The following is a 4831-nucleotide window of genomic DNA, read 5'->3' as shown; positions in this document are numbered from 1 at the left end:
GCGCGATGGTCCCTGTATCCTCTGTGGCCTTCACCAACCTCCGCAGTATGCCCTGAAAAGCCTAAACAGGCCTGCTGCTAGGACAAACCACCACACATCTCACCAACTGCTAAATTAAATACTGTTTAGATGTTTCACTGGTGAGTGTAATATGGGATGTGGATAGTTGTTTATGCAGAGATGCGAAGATGATTTAAATCATTAACATTCACATTTTGCTCAAGAACTTGATATTCTAAAACCATAACATGTTGTTTTCATCTCATGCCCCCTTCTGTTTTCAACTTCAATAGGCATTGAAGTTGGCTCTCAGACTCCTTATAATGGATGCCGTCCTATGATCCCTCAATCTCTGATTTAACTGAGTTAATTTTCCACAGAAAAGCTAAAGGTCCTCTTTGTATCTCTCCGATCTCCTGAAGGTCCCACGGTTGTTGCCTCCACGTGCAGAAAAAAGTTTTGAAACTGTCCTTGATGACCATCTGACCTTCACTAATCGTATTGTGCTACTTAGCTGTGTTTTTTAGTTTTAGTTATTTTAGTTATGAAGGCTTAAATCAAAACAAACCCACTGCAGTATGATCGATATTAATTGGAATGCACAATAAAAAAACACGATTTTTGAAAAATTAATCAAACTGAATTATCACGTTTTGGAACCAAACATAATGTACTAATATGTACCTCTGAGGTAACATTAAACCTCTAATATGAACTCTTTAGGTGCACCCTTTTCGAAAGGGTACCACCACAGTGACAGCCAGGGACCATTTGTTGCCGGCATCTAAATTTGCCTTAAAATTATTTTGAAATTGACTTTTGGCTTGATGCATTTAAAGGGCCATTTCACTGGTAGAAAACTGTATCTCTATTGAAAGTGGGTCATATTTGTAGTCGAAATGTTACATAAATTTAGAATTTTGTGCCTATTTGACAGAGAAAAGACAGAACGTGACTTAAGGGTGCATTTGTATGGAAAACTACAACTCCCACAATGCACAGCTCTGCAAGCCACTTCCATTAGTCAGAACACTACTCAGATATGCTATTGTGTACATAAATGCCACGTTAGTAAAACAAAGAAAATAGAAACACTCACTTTATAGTCAGACTTCTGTTTATCCCTGCAGGCTTTGGCTGTCGCTTCTAGTTTAGGATTCTAAAATATGTATCCAGGACGCCGCTGTCCATATACAGTACAAAGTTTGGGTAGGAGCAAGCTTTATTCAGTTTCTGAGTTTTTTTAGACTGCTTGGCCAAACATGTGGTACGCTTGTGCTCCGAAGCCGAAACACGACTGTGAAATAAACACGCCCAAACAGGCGCAAAGTACCTCTCTTGCCATTCACCAAACAAACGTCCATATCCTGATCTGATGAGGAAATGTTATACAGAAAGCACACAGCGAGAGTACAGCCACCACTAGTCCGTCCAAGCTTGAGCCAGTCCGGGCTTCTCTACGCAGTAGAGCCTTAGGGTTGCGGCATCTTACCCTGGGCTCCTCGGGTTCTGTTCCTCCATCTGGAGGATCTTGCTTGCGAGCATCTTGCTTGCGAAATTACCCTCTTCCATATCATATCGATTACCTTTCGCTATTATTGTGACATGAAGTCTGGCTCGCTCCACAACGTCGCTTAGCTTAGCAAAGATGGCGGCTGATCGTTTTTTTCGTCTGTGTTCATATATTTTCGTAAGTCCCACCCACTGATCTGTAATAGGTCTGTAGCGTAAGTGGGTCCCACCCATAGCCCCCACCTTGGAAAAATGAGGAATGAGTGTTTGTAGTCCTACACCATCGACAAAGATACAGCAGTTCCTTCTTTCAATGACGCAAAATTACGATTTTTACATCATTGAAAGAAGGAAGTGCAACACTGAAATCTGCATTTCTCCCGTCTCAGGGGAAACTGAGGGAATGATGCTCGACCATTCAAAAACATGACTGGGGTTCTAAAGATACAAAGCTTAATGCAAATCGGTGAAGTGCCCCTTTAAAACCCACTGTGGCAGCTTTCTGACAGTGTTTAATTTAAAAAAGAAAGTGAAAATAAACCATTACACTTTGTTGGCAATCTTATATCAAAAATAATTGATGTTACTATGACTATAAAAAAACTAATTTAAATGTAGGTTGCTTTATTGGAAGAATGGTATGTGAAATGATGAAGTCCCCATTTACATTTATTAATTCAGCAAAAGCTTTTATTCAACACATAAAAGAGCATTTAACAATCTCTAAAAAAAAATTTTTTGTTGGTCCCACCATGAGTTTTGATTTGCTGCCAGCGTCCGATCTTGTTTTTGGTCTATGAAATGCCACACTGTTATCTGGAAGTCATGTTTCCACCAAACACCCCATCTTGACTGCTGTGATGTGCTAATTCTAGTAGGCATACTGTTTTCTTCCCTCCACATGAAACGCCAATACTAACCATCCTAGTTAACCAAATGTGGAGGAACTATGCTTGTGGGCTATTTCAAGTTGTGACTCTTTTAATGTTGTATGTTGTGCTGCAAAATTGTCACAACAAACTCCATGTTTATCCTTATATTTCTCAAGAGGCTACGCTGAGTCTTCTGGTAAAAACAAATATTCATCCCAATAAATATCATAGCTACTTTTGTGTAAAACAGCAGAGTTTGTACCTGACCCTTTCTATCACCTAAAAGCTGTGTTAATAAAATCTCTCTGAGATAAATGTATGTATGTGTAAGAGTATGTTAAAAGTGTGCCTAGACTAGTGGGAGCTGGGTTAGTTCTCATGCCCAGCTGGCTTTTCTCTGAATCAGTCATGGCTGTGCGGTAACAGATGGGTACTCTGGGGAGACTTCGCCTCGCGTATCAGACGCTCTCTGCTCTAGATCCACACTGTACAGATGAACCCTCTCAAGATGCACTTTGGTCCTTGTGGAGATCCGCTATTCAACATTCTCCATTAACTCATTTAATATATTTAATATGACATGACTACAGTAACTGGATAGTTTTGTGTGCATGTTGGGGAAATTGCAGGAGGGACAGATCTTTTTCTACTTCACAAATATAGCGGATGTAAATCATGCTGTTATTGTTGGGAATGTGTGATTTTGTGAAATTCGTCACAGAATTTTATTAAATAATCATTGTTAGTTAACTAGTTCAATTTAGGAAGCACTGTTTAATTATGCTGGTTTCTGGGGTAATCTGACCCTATATGTGCACTCCTTGAACTCGCAGTGCAACAAAATGTCATAGAAGAACCATTTTTGGCTACATTTATGGTACCATAAATAACTTTTAACATCCAATAAACCTTTCTGTTTTAGAAATAGTGCTTTAAATGTTAGAAAGAAATGCTTCTTTTAAGAACCATTGACTTAATGTTTGTTTAGAGCAGGGGTTTTCAAACTGGGGTGCAAAAGTGAAAAAAAGTGTAATTTCGATTTTGCTGTACTTTGAAGTCATCTGCTGAACAGTTCTTGTGGCTCCGCATGAATTCGAATGTGTGTTGCCCATTATTTACGTTTGTAAACAATTAGCTGTCTTTATAATTAGTCCCTTTCACACAAACAGTCTTTACAGGTAAATTGCAGTTAACAGTTGATTTGTGAACAGAATTTTTTTTGTAAATCAGTTCTGCCAATTTACCAGTAAGAGGTTGTAAGATTACTAGTAATTTACTGGTAAGCGCAATGTGTGGACTAAAGCTGCATTCAGACTAGCAGTAGCAGGGCGACGCAATCTCATTGATTTCAATGGAAGTTTGGCGACTTCCAGCGAAACGGGCGACAATGACTGTTGGCGACTGGATGGGGCATGTCCAATCGCACGGCAAAGTTGAAAATAGTTTACATTTATGCAAATTATGAGTGACTTTTGGGAGCAATTTACCAATGAGAACGAAGCAGGGGAGTAGCGTCACCCGACTCTCGTCAGTTACTGGAGTGAACGGTACTCATTTGTTGGCACACCTCCTAACGACTTCATTGAAAAAGACCAGCAACACAGTGACAGAATTGCATATAATATAAATGTACCTTAAAGCTGCATTTAGCCTATAGAAGCAACTAGCAGTAGCAGAGCGACACAATCTCATTGATTTCAGTAGAAGCTTGCTGACTTCCAGCGACACCAGCGACAGTGACCATTGGCGACCGGATGGGCGTGTCCAGTCGCGCGACAAAGTTGAAAAAAGTTTAACTTTATGCAAATGATGAGCGACTTTCTGGAGCGACTACCAATGAAAATGAAGCAGTGGAGTTCACGCCATCCGTATTTCGTCAGAACTAAAATGGTTCTTCTATTTGATCACTGTGAATCTTACATTTTTGAGAGTGTAGAGCAGATGTTTGACATATTGCTATTTTTGATTATTGTCTTCTGAAGTAGGGATAGGCACGGATATTCGAATATTCGAATATTCGATCGGCAATAATAATTCGAATTTAAAAAATGCTATTCGAATGTTTGTTTGTTTTTAATGTGCCACCAAAGGGTTACGACTTTTTTAATGCATTTTCACTTCATCTATACTGTCTTTTACATACTTAAATGTAAGATATACATGAACATTAATTCGTATGTATTCCTGATTTTTTGGCAATGCAGACGAATTTTCGTTTTTCCATTTATCTCCGGATTTGTCGGCGGCGTGCCGTATTTGGCCACTGGCTCACGTGAGGGCTCACGTGTTATTAAACGTGCTTCTCCGCCGCCCGCATCAACACATCATGAGACTGAGATTTGTAAGCTTTCTGTTATAAAGTCTACTTTATTTTGTTAATAACGAGACAGACACGGAGAACGAAATGAAATGGAGAACATGTATTATATGCGGTGCTCTTTCGAAAA

Source organism: Misgurnus anguillicaudatus, chromosome 18 (genome assembly GCF_027580225.2).
Source record: "Misgurnus anguillicaudatus chromosome 18, ASM2758022v2, whole genome shotgun sequence".
NCBI classification, from domain to species: Eukaryota; Metazoa; Chordata; class Actinopteri; order Cypriniformes; family Cobitidae; genus Misgurnus; species Misgurnus anguillicaudatus.
This window is presented reverse-complemented; position numbering follows the sequence as displayed.